The sequence below is a fragment of the Mus caroli genome, unplaced genomic scaffold, assembly GCF_978045245.1.
Source record: "Mus caroli unplaced genomic scaffold, Mus_caroli_1 scaffold_1, whole genome shotgun sequence".
Classification (NCBI taxonomy): Eukaryota; Metazoa; Chordata; class Mammalia; order Rodentia; family Muridae; genus Mus; species Mus caroli.
The window spans coordinates 54,741,622-54,763,821 of NW_028227256.1; the positions used below are offsets into that span (position 1 = coordinate 54,741,622).

Consider the following 22,200-nt stretch of genomic DNA (forward strand, 5'->3'; position numbering starts at 1 on the left):
AATGGGAAACAAACAGAAACCTTATTGGCTAACCTTAGAGAATGTGTCCCTTTTCCTTTGTCACCTATCCCACTCAGTGGCAAAGTCAAGGCCCAGCTTAGAAGTGATGGCCACCCAGAACTCTCCTTGGCCTCCTAGGCTTGGCTCTCTCTGTACTTCCATTCAAATGCTCTAAGAAAGCATTGTGCTTGCTCAGTAGGAGCTTCCCCCAAGTGGGTTCTGTGCCCTACTGGTGGTAATCCTCACCTGCATTTGTACTTAGCACAGGCTTTGTTCTTAGCACCGGCTTGCCTGGAGGGCTGGGGGATGCTTGGTAAAATCTCCCTGAATGAGTAAATCAGGGACAGAAGACACAGGCTCAGTTCCTGGTTCTGTTATTTGCCCACCATCTCACTGTGTGATTTTTTTTAAAAAAAATAGCTTCCTTAACTGAGACACTTGGGGTCCAAGTTTTCTCGTTTGTAAAAAGAAAAGTTTGAGAAGGGCCAAATATTCTTTTCAGGAAATATTGAAATGCTAATATTATAAATAGAATATGTAATGCTAATGTAACTCATTACCTGTCCAGACTCATAAGTCAAAGGTTATCTCCTACAGACTATAAATTGGGAGCATTGTTACGGATTTTATTTCTCCACCATGAATTGATTCTTTCAATCCACCTACTCACAGCCATTGATGACTGCAGACTCACACCTATTTATGTGTTTATTATTCTGTCCTTGGCCCACGACTTTCTTTCCTACAAGATGCTCTCTACATTTCTTCTAACAGGAGGCAGCTGAGCACAGCAATGCATTCTGCTACATCCATGTTTTGTATGAATGTTTATCTTTATTATTAATTTTTATCAAAGGAAGCTAATGAGAGTTTTTTCTACACTAAGATTTCTCAGGTGATTATAATTCAATGAACTATGATATAAGAACAGTGTTAAAAATTCGACAACTATTAGTCATTCGTGAACCTGCATTATTAATACACATAATTAACTATGTGGAATAGTTACTATGGGAATAAAAGGACGAGAGCTTACAGATAGCTTGATAGTAGTGAACATGTGACTGTCAGTTGTGAATAGTCACAACGGCTCACGCATGGTGTCTGCTAACTCCAGAGTAGAGGAGTCTAAAAGACTAGATTTGAATCCCACATTTTAGAGCTTGTTCTGTCTGGTAGTCCTAAAGACATTACCCTAGGAACCAGAATCTTATCATGTTCTAGCACTTCTCACTAGTAAATCAAATCAAATACTTAGCTGTTTCATTAATACTTTACATATAATTAGTTAAAGATGTAATTGGCCAAGAATTCTTAAAAGGTATAATTAATTAGTCTTAAAAGTTTCCCTGTATTTTGTGTCAATTGTGACAAATTAAAGATTTAAAAATAAACTAAAATTATTTTTTAATCTTAGTGCAAAGTCTTTCGTTTTTGAACCATGTTATTGCTATGTGTTCAGGCTGGCCTTGAACTCCTGTTCCATTTGCTTCACCCTCCTTGGTAGCTGTAAATGCACTCAGGCCCATGCTGCCATGACAAGCTACGTCACTGCAAAATCTCAGTATTTCTGAAATGATAGTATTGGAAGATAAACAGTAGTATTCTAAATAAACTCACTACATATAAAACTTAGTTTATATTTAATTAACTGTTTTTGTTGCCTAGTGGAGAATTTCTTTTATCTTTGGACAAAACTCTGTTGGCACAGCTACTATGCTAACAAGAAGTGATTTGGGGGGCCCTCCCCCGTTACTTCATGACATGTTGCTTGTTTAGCAGTCATCAAAAAGCTGTCTCACCCTGCTGACTCAGCAAAGCGCACTTCCGGGTCAGAGCCTGTGACCTCCAGCGGACAGAGCACATTCTGCTAACAGCACAGCCAAGGAAACAGAAAAGACAAATGGATTTATTGTTTTTCTGCAATCAAATCACAGCCAATAAAAAATGATTTGATGACTCAGGTACTTGGTAGAAAAACCTTGATGAAAAGCTAGGCCTTCCAAGAAAAAAGGAGAGCTCGGTTTTGTCTTTATCTCGTATTAAAAACAGACTACTGCCATATCCAGGGATCCATCCCATAATCAGCCTCCAAACGCTGACACCATTGCATACACTAGCAAGATTTTGCTGCAAGGTCCCTGATATAGCTGTCTCTTGTGAGACTATGCCGGGGCCTAGCAAACACAGAAGTGGATGCTCACAGTCAGCTATTGGATGGATCACAGGACCCTTAAAGAAGGAGCTAGAGAAAGTAACCAAGGAGCTAAAGGGATCTGCAACCCTATAGGGGGAACAACATTATGAACTAACCAGTACCCCGGAGCTCTTGACTCTAGCTGCATTTGTATCAAAAGATGGCCTAGTCGGCCATCACTAGAAAGAGAGACCCATTGGACTTGCAAACTTTATATGCCCCAGTACAGGGGAACGCCAGGGCCAAAAAGTGGGAGTGGGTGGGTAGGGGATTCGGGGGAGGGTATGGGGGACTTTGGGATAGCATTGGAAATGTAATTGAGGAAAATACCTAATAAAATATATATATATATAAAAATGACTGCCATAGAACTTTAAAAAAAAAGAAAAAGAAAAGAAAAAGAAAAAGAAAACAGACTGCAGTGTCCTGTGAAGGAGCTTCTGTGTTTGGTTATTTTAGGTAAATTACTAAAAGTAGGCTAAGGAAATTAAGAAAGTAATGTTTATATTTATGTGCCCTCGTCTTCAAAAGGAATTCCTTTCTTCCTTTTTTATTTTATTTCGACGTGAGGTCTCCTGTAGCTCGAGCTTGCATGGAACTCTATGTAATGGAGGCTGCCCTGACATCCTGAAGGTCCTGTCTCACCTGGGTGCTAGGATCACAGAGGGTAGGATGCTTGGCTGCTGAGTCCTATTTTTATGCTGTGTATAGAAATGTACAGTTTGAGCTCCGATCCTGAAAGGTAATAGCAGCATCAATGATCGACAGGATGATATTGCAAATTTGGCTCTATTCTTTCAAAAGGTTACTTATTTCAATTATTCAAGTAAATGATTTTTAATTGGTAGAGATGATGAGGAATGTGAGTTAGGAATAATGTGTTCCTTTTTCTATTATCCCTGAGTCTTAAATTTACTATACTTAGTTTGATAATTTTAAAATACATAGCAAAACTATTGCCATTATCAAAATACTGAGAAACCTGGATTTAATTAATCTCTATTGAAGTACAAGGTCAGTTGACAATCGAGTTTGTAATGGTCCAAAGAGAAGACACTGGACAAATGCAATGGGTTGTTCACAAGAAACAGCGATTCACACCTGCCTCAGAGAGTTGAGGACCCAGAAGCCAAGAGACTTGTTGAAGTAAAAAGGAAGAAAAAATCACCACGCCCAGAACCGCCCTTCATGCTTAGTAAATGCTCAATAAGAGGTTTTGAGTGAATAAACGAACTTTAGACTCTTCAGCCATACCAAGCATTGGAGAATTTACTTCTTGATATAGCATACAAAAATGGCAAAGGGGTAATAAGTCAGAGTAATGAAAGACTTAAGCTACTTGGACACCTGCTCCAAGTCTTATTCCTGTTTAAATGAAAACAGGGTCCCAGATACCAATTTGCCTCTCTGACATTTTCATCTCTAGGAAAGGAAAGGAAATGAAGGAAGCTGCTATTTGGATCTAATTTTAACCAAAAAAAGATTGGCTGGTAGAGGAAGTTTTATCCATTTATTCAATAAATACGCACTGGGTGTCTAGCCATCAGTTTAGCTTTTAGCTTTTGTGATAACCATGAACCAGATGATGGATACAGCCCAAGTGTTTCAGAGAAGCAGGAGATAGGCTCTTAGAGCTTGAAAGGCTAAAAGAGAAATAGAAACTCAGCCCCTAATATTCAGATTAAGCCCTTCTGTACTCCCCAGAACTTCCTCAAACGTGTCCTGACAAATCCAGCATTGTGCTGCACGCAATTGTTCTTGTTCCCATCCTGTTCCCTGCGGAACTTTAAGCTTCAAACAGCAACACTGTATCTATTACCAGTTTGTTGCTTCCTTGACAAATACAACAGAAAGTACAGCGGAAACCCTTAAGTTATATGGTATAAAACCAATCAAGAAACAACAATGAGCCTTTGATGCTATACGCATGAGGTCTGTTCCAGTCATCAGAGATGACTCATACCCTCACACCGTATGCACACTAGAAGTTTAGCATTCTGTGATTCTTTGAATGAGCAGAATTCAAGCTATGGTCATTTAGAAGAAGAAGAAGAAGAAGAAGAAGAAGAAGAAGAAGAAGAAGAAGAAGAAGAAGAAGAAGAAGAAGAAGAAGAAGAAGAAGAGGAGGAGGAGGAGGAGGAGGAGGAAGAGGAGGAGGAAGAGGAGGAGGAGGAGGAGGAGGAGGAGGAGGAGGAGGGATGGCTGCAAATGGCACAGTTGTGTTAACTCACAGCCAAAGTGAGCCTTTAAAGAAGTGTGCAAGGAATACCACAGAGACAGCAGATTCCCTCAGAATACCATCAGGTGACCTACGGGATCCGGTGTGCCAAGATATGTAAGAAATTCTAAAACAACAATAGATATTTAAAAATCTGGCAAGGAACTATCTTACAGGAAATGAGGTTGACAAAATAAGCCAGATACAGGAAATGGAATGTACGTGACATCAAGTGTGTTACATCACGACATCAATACTGTTTCTGTAGGAACTAGAATGCTGTTTCTGTTGTATTTTCTTATTACAGGATTTTGTTTTATTGTTGTAGAGAAAAAAATAAAAAAGGGACAAAGACTTTGGGTGAGAAAGACAAAAGACTGAAGCCCCTCTGCCCCTTAAAGCTCCTGTCATTCTTGCCTACTAACGGGGCTACTGAGGAGAATGAAGGATATATGGGATCTGAGGCCCTTTTAGCAGCTAGCATGTGACCCCCATCACAGGTGGGGGCTTCTGTTAACGTGCTGGTGCTGATGTACCCCTTGCATGCCTGTCACAGGTCTACCCCAGCCAGTTTTCTGGGAGGATTTCAGAAAGAAATCCAAAGCGTGGAGTGGGTCAAAAAGAGAGAATATAAAATTTCATCCAGATGTTATGAATTATTATAAAGACAGAGAGCACTTGGAAATCAGCGTGATGGTTGTTAGACACACAGAGGAAGTTAAGAGGACTAAGGCATTCTCCTGCTGAGTAAAAATAACTGGACTAAAATGAAAAATGAAGAAAACGTGGCAGATTGGTGCACGCACACTTTCACCAAGGTCATTTTCTCAACACCTCAGGATTCCATACTGCCAGTATACGGGATGAATAGCAACAGCAAATCGACTCCCAGACCGAGACGGCATGGCTGCAGAGGACGCCTTTGTGGATGTGGACTGTTTTTTTTTTTTTTTTTTTTTTTAATCAATGATGCAAATGGTGAACTATTAGAAACAATGGCAGAAGCAGACTGTCACTGAACCTGTGTCCCCAGCTTCCTGTGATCCCTCTCCTCTTGTCTCCATGCCAGTCCTGTGCAATTGACACTCCTGTGTCCTCACTTTCTAATGAAGTAAATCAGAACAGCTCATGTCCTCAAGGTTAGACAGCTTCTAAGTAACAAACTTGATCCAAGCCCAAGCTGTCTACTTAATGGTGTAAGGGACTTAAATTACATCCTTCAGCTTGTGAATGACCAGAGTGAAATGGACAACTAAAGTGGAAAGTTATAGATCTGATCCCCAAAAGAACCCTAATAGACCTGAAATATATGCCAAATGAATTTGGGCCAAATATAAACTCATGCACTTAAATTACCAAAAATGTCAACTGCCAAGGTAAAGAGTCCGTGACATGGACAGGTCTTGGAGATTTAGGCTGTGGCATCATTATGGCCAGTGAGTAGAGTGATATGATTGCCAACAAAATCAATCTTAAGCTACACTTTATTTTTTTAAGTGTATGCTTTAATCAATTCTTTGAGAATCTCATATAGCATATCTTGATCATAATCTTCCCCACCTCCATTTGAGGTCCTCTTCAAAAATGTTTGTTAAGAAGACCCTACCTTGCAGCAGATATCCTGGCCCTCTAGTTCTGACAGCTCTTCTCCCCCATCTTCTACCGTGTTCCCTGAGCTGTCAGTGCAGGGGTTGTGTTCTGAATGTATTAACTGGGGCTGGGCATCCTACGGCCAGTTGATCTCTTCATTGTGACCAGTTGTAGCTTTCTATAATAATCTCCATTTGCTGCACAAAGAAGCATCTTTGATGAGGGATGAGAGAAGGCACTTTCCTGGGAGCTAAAGGATAAGTATTTAGATATTAATACTGGTTTAAGAAACTGGAGTAGTAAGTTCTCATCTAGGCTCTATGGCTTCACCAGATGCAGGCAGTTGGCTAAATTTATACTGTCAGGCATGAATTCCCTCTTGTTGCTCAGGCCTGAAGTTGGTTACCCCCAGGCTGTAAGTACCACTACTGTGCCTTTCAGAATATTGAAGCAGCATTTTGAAGAAAGTTAAAGACATAGGGTTAATGAACAAGAAAGAGGTGATCCCTTCAAAAGAAATACCTACAGGTCTGATGAGAAGAAACGTATTACATTAAAAATAATTTAAGGATTTATATTTTCTAGTTCCAAGATCCTTTATTATCCGAATGACTCTGTACTAGAATATAAGAAGCATATTTAAGATAAGCTGAGTTTGGGCAGAGTGCTGGGACCTCCGGATAGGCTGGGACCTCTGGATGGAAGGCAGGCCTGTGACGTTGCCTGAGAATTGCTACAAGGTGGTTAACTGTCACCAAGAGTGCCTTGCCCGTACAGAAGATGCTCCCTAGGACGCTTAGGGAATCCACTGTGGTTATATTTGCTGACTAAGGCCTTGGTGGCCACTGAATGAGGATGCTGAGGAGGGAATTCACTTACAAGTGGAGCAGAAAGGGCCTGTTTGGTCCTTGCAGACTCCAGGATTCCCTAAGAGTGGACAGTAGCCTTCTTCTCACTGTGACACTAGTGAAGGATGCACACTGATCAAAGCCGCGCCAACTTGTAGGAAAGTTGAGTCCTAGTGATGTTGAGAGATGGGCTGGACCACAAAACAAACCAACGTCTGCAGAACTGTATGACAGAAAGCTTTGTATCCTCTGGTGACAGTTTTCTTTATATTTGTTTCAGAGGGTTGAGTCGCAAATTGTTTTCTAGGAGGACATGGTTTCTGAGACGTTTTTGACTCCACCTACGGGCGGCTTCTTTCCACGGCTGTCTCACATATCCAGGTGCAAAGAGCATAAAGGAAGTGGTTGAGGGCTGGGAGTAACCACCTGGGTATCAGCTGGCTGGGACTGGCTTTCAGCTTTCATTTGAAGCTCACACAAAGCACAGCAAAGTTGAGGATGAGAATATTTCCATGCCTCATGGGAAGGTAAAGACTTTGCAGGTAAAGACTGAGAAGCGGCTTCAAAGGGATGCTGCTGCCTCCCCTGGGACCCTGAGGTCACCAGACATTCAAGAGTTCCTCATCTTCATGAACTCTAAGTGAGCAAGTCCCTTTCCAATATCTTCCTCGAATGGCTAACCAGCCCCTGCCTGACACATTGCGTGTCAGCACAGGGCAGCTTTTCTTTCTTTCAAAGATACCAGATACAACAGGAAGGAAGCGGGAAGAGCATCCGAGGTCAAAGTTCACAGAAAGCCTGAGAACATTTTTTTCTTACCTCTTTGACTTTGTTTTTTTTTTTTTAACCAGACATTCCATTTATGATCATAATGCTTTCAAATACTAAACTATCTTTATTATAATGGGTCTCCTAGATTAATATTGGACAGTTACCTCTATGTACCAATGGAATGGTCGCCAGCACGGGAGTGACTCCCAGGTTTAATGATAGCTTTGCTGCAGACAGGTTTTGGGACCTGGCTTTCACATGTAAGCCTTAGTTCCCATCAATAAAACAGAGCTAATAGTATTATCTTGTAGAGAGCACTGTAAGGGTTTGGTGAGATAGAAATGGTCACCCAGTGTAGTGTGGAGGAGGGGGGTTTGCCTTATTCATTGTTGTATCCCTAGCACAATGATCAATGTTCGGTGCAGAGACAAGTGCTTGGCTGAAGGTTAGTGAATGGATAAATGAATGGATGAATAGATGGAAATGGCCAGTAACTATCAGTATTGTGAAGGCAAGAGAGACCTGTCAGACACCAGAGGTTTCTGTAGAGCAAATGACTGATTGTCAAGAGGTTTGAAGGGGACTGTCAGAGCCAAATTTATGTTTTTCCATTGTGTAGCATGGCTTCAGGATCTTCCAGATACCTTGTAATAGTGAGAGAACTGAATATCTTTATAGTCTTTCCTTGGTCCCTACTCTGTTTTTAATGGCAAGTTTAAAATGGCCTCATTCTAACAAAGCCTGTATCATTGAAAGCTTGAAATGAAATTGGAACCAAGATTGGTTGGTAGTCATTCACAAATAGATGAAAACCTAGATTAGATTTCAGGCACTTCCCGTATTTAATACTCCTTGTGCTCATGAGAGAAGCATTTAGCAGAGCAGGAAGGTCCTTCCCGTGTCTGGTTACTTCTTTGTCAAGCCTGAGTGTGGTAAATTACACATTCACTGTAGGACAGCTCCCAGTCTGTGAGTCCAGGTACAGATAAAACCAAGGCTTGTGCTTGGCTTTCCCACATCAGCAATACATCACATGTTGCTTTTCCACATGTGAAACATGGCTGTAAAGATGTCATTTCGGAGATCCGTGATATTAGATTAAAGCACACAACATCAGTAAACTGGTAGAGTAAAAAGTCAGGGGCATCGTATTGAAATCAGTAACCTAAAAAAGTCTAGCTTTCAATTCAGCATTTCAGGAAATAGAGGCATCAGAGCTTTGTAACCAAAAATGATGAGCAATAAGGGAGAAGCAAGTGGGAATGACAAGTGATCTCTGTTGGCTACAGGACAAAATGAAACCAGGCCTTCACTTAGGCACAAGCAGGTAGTTGAAACCATGCCACCTAACACCTTGTACACTGCTGTCTTGTGTCATGTAAGTGCTTGCTGCCTGATAGTCTTAACTCCCTCTGTGAGCCAACCTTAAAGCTGGACTGCATTACAGTTAAGTAAGCTGCATCTGATAGGGGCACACAGGAGATCACCAATAAATATTTATCAGTGGACATCTGGACACTAGCAGGCAGGCAGGTTTTCTTTCTGTCTCAACCCATGACACATTTGTTTCTGCCAGAGAGCTTTTGCTTTGACACTCTCATTCAAAGTGCCTTTTCCATCTTTGCTGATACTGCCCCGAGGAAGTACAAAAAGGGTGTCCTTCTTCCTGAAGCCCTTCTGGCTAGAGCCAGTTGAATTAAAACCGCCTCTCCCCAACCCCTAGAAATATCTTTTCATAGAGATTTGTTTAGTGGTTGGTTGGTTATCTTCCAGTTTATCATCGTTGTGACATCTGCACGCCACACAACATACATCCTTATGCAAAAAGACGTTGCAAATTGTATAGGAGCACACACCGAGCCAACAACAGCAGGGTCGGACTTGCAGGAGGTGCATGGTGGACATGTTTCAGGATGAAAGTCTTAGCATTAGTAAAAACATCACCCCTGACTACTTGCCCCTGCAAATCTGCCAAGAACAGGTACAAATGGAATGGAGACTGAAAGATGGATCTATTTCATCAAACGTGTGACCAAAACCTAATACATGTACACCTCAGAATTGCTTTAAGGTAGATTGAGGTAACTAACCGAAGTTTTCTGATGGAAAGTAATATATGGTCTATTTAGCTGAGAGACCTGTTCAATATTTGATGTGCTGTACAAAAACCGGTTTTGATGCATTCAATCTTTAGAAATATGATTGGGGGCGGGAGTGAAGCCACCTATGGCTGAGGCTCATAGCCCATCACGAGCGTCCCATCGCTCAGCATCACGAGTGTGAGCTGAGGCCCAGGGGAGGCCAAGCTCAGAACAAAGAAGAGAACAGAACGTGACTGTGCTTTTAAGCTTTTGTCCCCGAAATGTCGGAAGTAAATAAGGCAGGCCGCGAGAAAAACTTTCCAAGATCCCAGAAGGGCACGGAAGCATCAAGAGCAGCAAAAGTGCACAGTTGTGCGGATGTTAAACGTGCGTGTAATGTGCGAGTAATGGCGATGGTCGTGGTTAAATGTGTTTGCACTGAGTGGCTGTAAGTGACTTTTGTCCCTAACATTCCAAAGAATGGATAAATTTTAATCTAAGGGAGCTTCCTGGAAACACAGTGGAGTCCGGGAAGGGAGGCATGGAACGCAGAGGTCCTTATGCTTAGACCTTGACACTCAGAGTGACCAGGAGCTGTGTCAGTTTGACAGAATGGTGGGGATAGAGAGGCTCCTGTGGTGTGGCTCATACTTACTACATGTGACAATGCTGATTCTAAGGTTCATGTCAAGACAGGGTCCAGTCTTTTTGGGTTTGGTTTGGTTTGGTTTGGTTTTGTGGATGCACGGTTTCCTCTGTGTAGCCTTGGCAGTCCTGGGTCTCACTTTGTTGACCAGGCTGGCCTTGAACTCATGGATCTGCCCCTGCCTCCTGAGTGCTGAGATAAAAGGCATGCACTACTACCACCCAGTCTGAGAGTAAGAGAGATCCCAGTCTTAAGTGTCAGAAACTGTAAATAGAAAACTGAGGGCTGGGCAGAAAGGAAGAGTGACATAAGGCGATATTTCTTCCTTCCCCACATCTTTTTGTTTACCCAGCTTCTGACAGGTGTTAAACTCCACACTCAGGCAAAGGGCAAACAGGATAAGAAACAGACTTCTCAGGAGGAATCCATTAACCCTGCCTCTGTCTTATATATGTGTATCACTTTGTAAGTATTTACTAATTTTCTCATTATACCATAACTCAGGATACAGATTTATTTTTATTACTGTTAGAAATTGAAAAAGGTTTTCCTAAGACTTTAAATACAGCTTCTTGGATTTTGAGCATATCAAAGGTGATCAGAGTGAGTTTTATTAGCTGCAGTGGTACTCGAACCTCATGCATTCTTGTGTCTACCTTTATACAAGGACTTGAAATCAATTGGAAGATTAAGTGATTCCCAGACTGTCCCCTACTTAGCCTACAGTCTTTACTTAGACTTTGCTTTTCCTGCATGGTATCTGTTTGTTGTTCTCTAAAGACAGAGCCAAAGTTAAGAGCTTGGTCACTAAAACAGTGCTGACATCAGTAGCCATGGGACAAGTATGCACAAGAGGTGTGGTCTGCGAAATGAGGGATTGCACTAGGGGACTTGATGGTGCTGGAGCTTTTAAAACGCTGGGGGGGGGGGTAGACATTTATAGCCTGCTAGCATACTGCAATAATGCCTTGCCTTGGGTTCCCACCTCCTCCTCTCTAGGGTTGTCCTAGTCTGTCTGGATCAGGAGGCAGCCTCAGTGGAAGGCGGGAAGGGTAGAGCCACACAAGGGACATATGTGACCAGAAGCTTGGGTATTGAGAGCCAGTGCCACCACTGGCTCGGTGCATGACCATAGAGTCAGGAGCCTGAGGTTCTCAGCTGTTAAAGGAGGGCCCCAGGAAAGTGAACGCACAGACTGCAGAACCTAATTATATTCCTTTGTAGTGTTTTTTATTGAGCTTTCTGTGTGCCAGGCACTCCTGCAGTCACTTTACACATATGAATTTATTGCTCTTGCTTTACCTCCCAGTGAGCTATCTGCTAACTATTATTATTATAACCTGCTCACCCCCACCATTCAGTCAGAGGCAGAGCTGGAGTTCAGTATTACTTATTTGTATCATAAGGATCTTTATAGCAGAAAAGACGTATGGCTCCTCTCTAGGGTGACAGTACCCCCTCTGGTGGTGGCTCCTCTCTAGGGTGACAGTAGCCCTTCTGGTAGAGTGACTTTCTGTGCCCACTACTTGTGGTTAACTTGGTAAGCTGTAATGCTAGGGAAAGCCTGATCAGAAAGACTGCAGAGTTCAGTTTAAATCGTTTAGTTTAGATTGGTTTTAGCTCATAATTTAGATGGTTTAGTTTAGATCGTTTTTAGCTCATAATTTAGATGATCGTTTAGATCATTTTAATTTTCTAAAGAAAACCAAATCAGCAAACTGGGTAACATGAATAGAATGGACCCAGGTAAAAATGGGCCCAACAAGAAGCTTCCGAATGGTTACCCCCAGCCATGCTCCTTATACTAGTCTTTCACTGGCCAAGAGTAGGAATCTGACCCTGTTGTGTCGGCCAGCAGATCACAGCCTGGGTTCTAGCCTGGAAAGGCATTTTGGAAACCTGGAAGAGAAGAGGGGCTGGGCTGCGCGAGATAAGGAAGGAACCAAGACAAAGCTCTCTGCTCAAGGTTCAATTTTTACTATTCCGGCACTCGGTTATGAAGGAAGGGGGAGGGGCCCGATTCCCACCAAATAATCTTGGGGTCCAGTAGCAGGGTGACTACTTGATGGCTTCAGAACAGCAAAGCGGCAGGTTCCAGCAGTGGGCGTGGCAGAACGATTGAGCCGGCAAGCTCCATCCAGGTGTAAACAGTGGAACCATTAAGGCTGGGGGAGGGGAGGCTACAAGACCCTTTTTCATGATATCACTGAAGTCTAGGTTAACTAACACATTTTTCACTTGGGTCTAGAACCAGACACAGGATTTAGAAATGGTTACTTCTGAGTATAGTGCCAGAACGGTTGACTCATTGATTAACAAGCCGTTCCTAGTGTCACAGGGAAGATGAGATGCCCTTAGCAGACAATCCTACCTAGAACTGACCTTTGGAATGGTGACTGCCATCCCAGCCTGAACTGGCTCTCAGCCTCTACACAGTCAGTGTAAAGGTTGCAGGTTCAGTTTTATGGCTCTACATCCCCAGGGTAAGAAGAAGGAAGAGCTGGGCATTCAGTAGCATGGGCATGAAAACAGAGACACTGGACAACTTTATGAAAGGAAGCCTTCAGTAGGGGAGGCCCTCTCAGGCTTGGGTGTCCGAGGCGACTAGTCCATTGATGATTAATCAGACACACCCAAGATCCTGCCGCTACTCCGGGTCCTGGCTCCACCTTGTCACTATTGCGGTGACTTACTGGTCACAGTAAACAAAAGTTGATAAAGTGGCCCGTGGGGGAACAGAATTGGCTGTTTGACTGTTGATGAAGAAGCAAGTAGCTGGACTCATCTATGCCTGACAGCCCGAAGCCGAACACCAAGAGACCTTGAGAGTAAGTCAAGGCTGTTTAATTGGGACTGCTTAGGAAGAGCTGATGGGGGGATGGGGGGGGAGGGGGCAGGACCAAGAGAGACAGGTTGGTTCTCAGAAGCAAGCTCTAATCCAGCTGCTGCCTGAGACATTTCAAGAACACGGATTTCTCTGCTGCTTTGAGAAGGTCTTTTGATATTTATTTTTTAAAAATGTGAAAAAGTACTACTGTGCCTTGGTTGGACAGGAGATTTTGAAACTGAAACATGCTCTGAATAACCAATGGTTTCTGTACTGAGAATTTGTTCAGCAGCAACTGAGCCAGCCTTCCTGAATTAGCTGTGTACCTGTAGGCGTTCACTACATTTCGTGAAGGGTCTTCTGTTTCCTTTTGGGACAGCCATGCCATATTTTGGGGTGGATACTAGAAAAAAGCTTTAGAAAGCACCCAGCCCTGCTACCTGCAACAGCAAACCTGTGAGCGGACTGGGTGGGCCTCACCATTAGTACAGATGGAATCCACAGTTGTTCCTTGTAGAGCTGTGATTGTGACAGTTTCAACTCCAGTGTCCTCTCCCATTCCCACATCCGGTTCTTTTCTGAGCTTGTGTGATCACAAGTCTTTTTATCACTGAATCTGTCAGCTCTTTGGAGAACAGGAGTTTTGGGACCAGAGATCCAAGTTCAAATCCCAACTGAGCAGCGCTGCTTACTTGTGTGCCTTGCCTCTCTGTTCTTCCATCTCAGTTTCTATAATAGGAAGTTGACAAGAACACAACTTCGTCTAGCATAAAGCCTGTTGTGAGGATAAAATTAATTAATACCTGGAAATGCATAGAAAATTCTCAGGGAAGATGATAAGCATTCACTCGGGGTTAGCTTTGAGCCTTCCCAGCATCCTCCAGAGACCTGATACATTGTTGGTATTAAATGAATGGTCAAAGACAAAGAAGGTAAACCCTTGCCCTTTCCGAGGCCTGCCCCTCTAGGTGGTTAATGGTGGACGGAAGGAAAGCATTCTGTGTTTCTTTTTTAGCATTTGAGGAGAGTTTGTACTAAGATTTTGGGCTCTGGAGGGTAAAGAGTTGTGTAAAGCTCTTGTCTTAAGCCCTCTGGGATTTGGTATTTGTCCTGTGGGCAATGGGAAGGAAGGAAAAGAAAACCTGTGTGGTCTACGTGGACACAGTTCCTGTGGCTTGCTTTGAGATGGAATGGGGAGGTTTCTTCTGAATCCCCTTCTCTGCTTCCCACACTGGCCTTTCTAGAGGCATCTTTGAGGACTAGCCTATTTTAATAACTGGCGTTTACATCACTGCATCTTAAAAGAACCCCCGTGTAATTGAAATCCTGAAACAAGTGGCTGCTTGTACAAGGTCCAGGTCACCCCGCATCTCTATGGAAACGAGTTTGTTTTAAAGCCTAGACATCGAAAGTGGGGCTTTATAGGAGCCAGTGTCAGGTCACTTTTGGAGAGAGGCATTTATTTATATTCTCTAGCCATCAAAGACCTGTGAAATCAAAATATTTTAAATTAAATGGAAAACCCATGCCACAGATGAATGTTAATAGAACTCAAAGAGTATGTGCAGCCTCAGCTCAGAGCCTGCACCAGCTGGGATCACCCCATTGATCTCCACTGTCCTCTGCTTTGTAGCTCCCCCTTGCGCTCAGCCAGGGGGGGGGGGGGATGGATGCTTTGGCACATTATGCAAAAATGGTTAATCTCCACTCATAAGCATGTGCTGGGACTATTAGCAAAAGGGGAAAATCAAAATGGGCCTGTCATGTAGGGTGCTCTGTATTTGCCCTGACATATCTTGTCTACGCCATGTCCACGGGTGCTCAGAGGCACAGGACCCTGCTTCTATATGAGCACCTGTCCACACCGTGTCCACGGGGAACTCAGAGGCACAGGACCCTCCTGCCCACATGCGCACCTGTCTGTTGGTGAAGACATTTCTCCCAGAAAGGTCTGAAATTCGCATCGGCACATCCTGCCCTAGATCCGCTCAAGTGATATTCTAAGTGATTGGAGGCTTTTATCTGCCTCTGAAAGCAGGCCTTTTCAAATAAGTATTGACTGTTAATGACCTGTTTAAATAAAACATTCAATTTTCTTTCTTCCCCCCACAAAGAATTTAGTAGGCAGAGACATTTCTAAAGGAAAGGCTAACCCTGCTTTTCAAAAGAGGCTGAGCCAAAGCTTTTAAATGTGAACATTTTTTTCCTGACATTTGCCCTTAAAATGCTATTCAGTGAAGCTGTGCTAACAGTGGGTTGAGTACATTGAAGTGTCTTTGAATAAAAATGCAACCTTGAGGGTTTTTTTCCTCTAAATTAAACAAAAATGTCCAAGTAAGTACTGCCCTACAAAATTCATATTTCTGTCACCATGCTGTCTCGTTGTTTGTATATCCTCATTCTTAACAAAGAGAATTTCCTCTAAGGAACAGGGCTCTATAGGCAATCTTAAAAGCATGAGAACTTAAAAAAAAAAAAAGAACCCATGGAATTGTAAATCTGAGACCTCAATAATTAATAAGGGCAGATAGGTGACACTGGCCCAGAGCACCAGAGAGAAGTTCAGGCAAGAGGAACGTTCTGGTAGTAAATGCAGAGAAACTCTCCACTTCACAAAAGAATAAGTATTTTCCTCCTCGGTTGGCATGCAAGAGCCCCACTGTGCATGGAAGACTGGACAGTGAGTCTCTGAACTAGTTGGAAGGTGATCTACATAGAGAAGTAGCCTGCTACATCAAGCCCGTGCCCTTTCTGCAGGGGAATGGTCAGCTTCCTGCCACTCTGAGAGTCCCCATCAACTCCGGGTGCCTTTTCTGACTTGCAGTGCCCAGGAGCTACAAAGGACTGTAAAGGTCATTGAATACATCCACCTTTTCTCCGCACTCAGAGACCTGAGGCTCACATGCCAGGCCTACATGAGGCCCTGTCAGGATGAAAGGCATCCTTTACAGACAAGTGCGGCTTCCTCAGCTCCCCGGCTCCTTTTCCTATCTACTCCTACTGCATGTCGCTCTGGGATAATGGATGTCAGGTGGAAGATGAAATGAGTCAGTCTTCCAAAGGTAATAGCATGCCCTGAACTAAGAAAAACTGCAGATGTCTCTTAAGATGTTCCTATTCAGGAAGACCGGTGGACATTCTTTTGGCAAAAAGTGGGACCTTCAAGACTGTTGCTACGATAGTTCAGAGTCCCCGAACTCTGACAGTTACTGTGGGCTGAGGCAGCAGGGCTCGGTTTGAGTCTCGGTCCTCTTAACTTTTTGCAGGTTTTTGACTTAGTCTCTTTGTGCTCAGTGCTCACAAGTATAGAATGAAAAGAGTTCTAGTTTCTACCTCGAAGTTAAGAGGGATGAATTAAAATTAAAAAAAAAAAAACCCAAAAACCAAATGACTTGGGTCTAGATGTAGCAGAGTGCCTGACACATTACGAGCTCTCTGTAAGTGTGCTAATTGATATTGATAACCTTAGCAGAAGCACCACGCTTCAGTTCGTAGGAAATAACCCTGTTTATCCATCCAGGCTTCTGTGGGGTGGAGACTCTGGTCTTAGTGGGTGGGCTCTGACCATGAGCCTGGCTGAAACCCTGATTGCCACCTTCCTTCTCCTTCAGCCCAGCTCCTAAGTTACCCAGTCTACCATGTGGCAGACTATTTGCATTTCTAACAACTCCTCAGTGGTGAGGATGTTCCTTGGGGAACCCCCATCCCCAAGAACCACTGCTCTGGTACAGTTCTTTGCAGTAGAACATAATGCATGCCCACAAACACGATTTTGAATTCTGTAGTAGACATGCTAAAGAAAATATATAAATAAAAGGAATGGATTTAAAAATTGGGTACTATGCTTTAACTTATCTATTTTATTATTTTAACATACAGGCAATATAAAAATATGAATGAGACAGTTTACATTCTTTTTGTGTTAAGTCTGTAAATTCCTGGAACTATTTTATATTTCTAGCACATTCCAGAGTAGCTATATGGGGCATTGAGCTGGAGAGAAGTTGTTTTTTAATCACAACCTCAGCTCCTCTGGACCACGCAAACCTCTCTTTTCCAAATACCTCAGTTGAGGAGTTTCTGGTCATTAGGCAAGACACCTGAAGGGTCTCTGCCCTGTGCCATCATGAAGTTAGGACACTTACTGTCCACTCACAATGATAACTTATTACTCTAGCAATATCCCCAGATAAACAGTCTGATTGTTATGTTTTTTTACAAATTGTGCCTCAGTAGCAGTCATTAAGATCGTTTTCTTAAGTTTCTCTCTTGGCTACCTCTGGTTCTCCAAGGCCACTTCAGACAGTGTGATGTAATTCCTGAGAACAAGAAACTAAACCTGAGAGCCATCCTGGGTTCCAGAGAAACAAAAGTGAAACCATGTCCCATCAGGGCCTCCACAGAGAGCCAGGGCAAATGCTAATCAGGCAGGCATCTCAGGCCACTCTTGGAAGTTTTCCTGTTTCCATGACTGCAGGAGAAACACAAATATGTGAACTTGGGAGTAGGCAATTGATCACATTGACATACCCAGGAAACTTCATTGTATTATGCCAATTAGAAATGCTAAGGTAAATATATTTGTCAGGATTCCTACTACCCTGCTTTATTTCTCATAAAAATGTTTCCTTTTGTTTAGAAGCTCGCAGGTTTCAGAATGGCATTAACACATGCTAAGTAAGGACATCACTCAGCGGGTACTTCAGTTTGATAGAACTTCATGCCTGAAGTGGTCCGTGTTAACCATATTTATGTTTTATTAATTTTACTCTGGAGGAGTCTAGAGATGATATATTAAAGTGGTGAATTCTTTCCTTTGTGACTGATGTCTTTGCCTAATAAGTTTTTTACAACTTCCGTGATCTTTATTTTTGTCTAGGGTATATACTAAAATATATGATTATCCAAGTTATAATTTTAAGAAAAAAAATCTTAAAACATTAACTAAGCTTTTGAAACGCTACGTGAATAACAGCATTTAGATTTTGGGGCGTCTTTGTGCTGGCTGATAGACTGACCAGGAACACGGTTTCATAGACTAGAGTACAGTTGTTATGTCTCAGAACACCAATGCTGAGGAAAAATCTTTAGGCAACTTCATTGTTGTACAAGCATCATGGAGTACATGTACACATGTCTAGATTGTGCAGCCTCTTCCACAGATCACATGTGTGTCATATGCCAACCTGTATGTAGCTCACCATTGACCAGTGCCATATGTGGTACAAGCCTACAGTTAGACCCCAGTAACACTGTCTGTTCCAAGAATAGCTTCAAGTGCTAATAAAAATTAGAAACCAGGTGAGAGTTTTTTCTTTGAAGAATTCAGAGTTCTCTCTGCCTTGTAGACTTGAAGCTCTTGTGATCAACAAATGTTAAGGAATGAATCATGCATCACATTGATCCATAATACTCTACCAGGTGTCATAACCAAGCAAGGATTAGAGGAATTGGGAGACCTTTTGTCTCTAAAGACTCACCAAAGGACCAATTCAACACTGAAGGCTTCTGTCTGCAGCTTGTGGGCTGTTGGTTCCCATGGTTGGATGCTGCCTTTGTCATAGGCAAGCTGGTAAAAATGGGTCTCTTGGAGGGCATGGTCCTCTTACTATCGAGAGTAAACAAGGCTGAGATTAAATGAGACTGACTGGTCAGATGCAGTTCATAGCAGGAAACAGAGTCTCAAAAGCTGAGGGCCACGACACAGTTCATCCTCACAGGGGATAGGAATGAGTCTGTTCCCATGGTGCACGAAGCATTGCAGAGGCCAAGTGTGCTTCTGAACACCAGGCAGGACAGCACCAACTGAAAGGCGCAAACACTCGTGTGTGTGTGTGTGTGTGTGTGTGTGTGTGTGTGTGTGTGTGTGTGTGTGAGCGTGAAGCCGAAGTTCTCCCTCGCCAGCCCATGGTGGTGCCCCTAGCGGCTGTCCTGATCAGTAGAACCCAACTTCATAGCTAGCGACTTAACTCATAATTTTTAAAGGCAAAGTAAAATTTTGATCTGTTTAGCTTGAAGCCCTTCAATTAGTTTCTATAATTGGAGATCTGGGCAATTTCCCAACCTTCTAGTGTATACCAGCAGATATATGTCCCTTCCAAACCACAACAGAAAGATGTGGTTTGGAAGGGACACTAGAATCTACACAGAAAGAAGACCCTGCAGGGGAAGCCCTTCACACAGGGCCGGGGTGAGGACCAGCTCCTACCATTATTCCTGTCTTCACATCTGAGAAGCCTACATAGCCCCAATCCACATTTGTAGCCAGTATTGCCTTTCATGGAAAAACATAATCCTACTGGCATTAGTACTTAAGAAGAGCCTCTGTTGAGTTGTACTGTAAGGTCAGTGAGCAGAGAAATTGCCAAGTAGGAGTGTGTGTGTGTGTGTGTGTGTGTGTGTGTGTGTGTGTGTGTGTTGGTGTCATGCACGAGCTTTATCTTGTGAACATATCTTACCATCAGCACTGGTGCCACTTTCTTAGAACTTAGGAATATCTGTTCACTGGGATCTCTCCCTGGCTCCCCTGCGGATTATAACTCTTCAGCTTTAGAAAATGCTACATATCAAATCTAAACTTTAAAGCCCAGATGCCAAAACAAAGCGAAACCTCTTCCATCAGGTTTCACAGGTCTATAATGGTAAAAGTAGATGTGTCGAGAAAAGCCAGCTGGCGTAGCTCTGGCTCACAGGCTTTTCCTATCAAATGACACCAAAGCAGGTGTCACCATTCACTTCCTGCGTAGCTCTGTATGTGTATGTCTTAGTGACCTGCCCATATGTACACAGTCACACACCCAAAAAAAGCTAGGTAACCAGTGATGTTTACGTAATGCCAGAACTTCCATCTAGATAAGACAACCAAACTGGTGTCTGCTAAGTGCCCTCTCTGTAGATGTCTTGCAGGCCTAGTGCCGATGAAGGTTTCACTTTCCATGGCTATAATCAGAAAATCCCTGCACAGCTTCCCTGTTCATTGTTAGAGACAACCAGAGAATAATTGTTTCCTGGAACCATTCAAGGGCAGGAGTAAGCCAGAAAAGAGTGGAAGTCTGATTTGCCAGCTAGTACATTTGCTGTCTCCCTCATGCCAACTTTGGGGGCATAGCATTTGCCAAACGAAAGAGGTAAGAGGTATTTTTCAGTGGGGTGGCTGTCTGTGTGAAGCAAGTTGCGAGAACCGCCTTCCCGGGAGGGAGTGTGCAGGACCTCTGGCTAGCATGCCCAAATGCACATGTCAGTTGGCAGCACTCTTTGGAAAGTTCTAAAAATAAAACCTGATTGTTTCCAGAATTTGATAATATGTCTAAACAGATTCCTATTTGAGAATAATTGAAGTGATGATAGGGTCTACAATGGATATTGTCAAGCTTTCATCCAAAAACTGGCAAAAGGTATTAAATCAAAATTTATATTTTACTTAAGACCTAGGTTTAAAAGAAAGTGGAAGAAATCAAAAACATTTTTGCAAAGAGTGTTATACATGTGTCTTCTCTGGAAGTAGGGATGCTTGATGCCAAAAGTCAGAAAGAACACAAGAAAGTGTTTCCTTGGTTCTTGATTGACAAAAAAGCCATGCACACAGGCTGTATATATTCAGAGAATGAATGACTCGATGCTAACTTCTGGACAAATCTGTCACTGAATTTAACTCATTTCTCCTATATCTCAAAAAGATCAAAACTATTAAAGACCTAAGATATGTTTTCAACAATAATCGTCAAAGATTTTGGCCAAATAGGAGAAAGGAAACTCCCCCTGATTGCTGTTAGGGACACAGAGCTCAAAATGGAGCTCCTCCACAGACAGCAAAGGTGCAGGCCTGGTGTTAGGAGGAGAAAGATGGCGAGCAGTGTCCAGGGTCCACTGAGACTGGAGATGGGGCACTCACAGTGTTCAGAAGATGTGGTGATTCTGGAAATCAGTCTGGCGGTTCCTCAGAAAATTGGACATAGTACTACCGGAGGATCCAGCAATACCTCTCCTGGGCATATATCCAGAAGATGTCCCAACCGGTAAAAAGGACACATGCTCCACTATGTTCATAGCAGCCTTATTTATAATAGCCAGAAGCTGGAAAGAACCCAGATGTCCCTCAACAGAGGAATGGATACAGAAATTATGGTACATTTACACAATGGAGTACTACTCAGCTATTAAAAAGAATGAATTTATGCAATTCCTAGCCAAATGGATGGACCTGGAGGGCATCATCTTGAGTGAGGTAACACAATCACAAAGGAACTCACACAATATGTATTCATTGATAAGTGGATATTAGCCCAAAACTTAGGATACCCAAGATATAAGATACAATTTGCTAAATGCATGAAACTCAAGAAGAATGAAGACCAGTGTGGGCACTGTGCCCCTTCTTAGAAGTGGGAACAAAAAACCCATGGAAGGAGTTACAGAGACAAAGTTTGGAGCTGTGATGAAAGGATGGACCATCTAGAGACTGCCATAGCCAGGGATCCATCCCATAATCAGCTTCCAAACGCTGACACCATTGCATACACTAGCAAGATTTTGCTGAAAGGACCCAGATATAGTTCTCTCTTGTGAAACTATGCCGGGGCCAAACAAACACAGAAGTGGATGCTCACTCTCAGCTATTGGATGGATCACAGGGCTCCCAATGGAGAAGCTAGAGAAAGTACCCAAGGAGCTAAAGGGATCTGCAACCCTATAGTTGGAACAACATGATGAACTAACCAGTACCCCGGAGCTCTTGTCTCTAGCTGCATATGTATCGAAAGATGGCCAAGTCGGCCATCACTGGAAAGAGAGGCCCATTGGACTTGCAAACTTTATATGCCCCAATACAGGGGAATGCCAGGGCCAAAAGAATGGGAATGGGTGGGTAGGGAAGTGGGGGGCGGGTATGGGGGACTTTTGGGATAGCATTGGAAATGTAATTGAGGAAAATATGTAATAAAAAAAAGAAGAAGAAGATGTGGTGAGAGCACACACGTATCCCAGTTGTTTGCAGTGTATTGCTAAGTGTGCCAATGGAGAGCAG

General features: G+C 42.9%; 1 protein-coding gene across 8 annotated transcripts in view; it reads left to right on the forward strand.

The window, feature by feature from the left end:
* Spats2l (spermatogenesis associated serine rich 2 like) overlaps positions 1-22,200 on the forward strand; it is a 179,999-nt gene that overhangs the window by 58,656 nt on the left and 99,143 nt on the right. The window contains exon 1 of one of the 8 annotated variants that reach the window (XM_021157685.3): positions 12,801-13,179. The exons of the other annotated variants lie outside the window; for them this stretch is intronic. The gene's annotated coding sequence lies outside the window, so the exon portion shown is untranslated. Of the gene's footprint in view, positions 1-12,800; positions 13,180-22,200 lie in introns of those variants that run through there. 8 annotated transcript variants of the gene reach the window in all.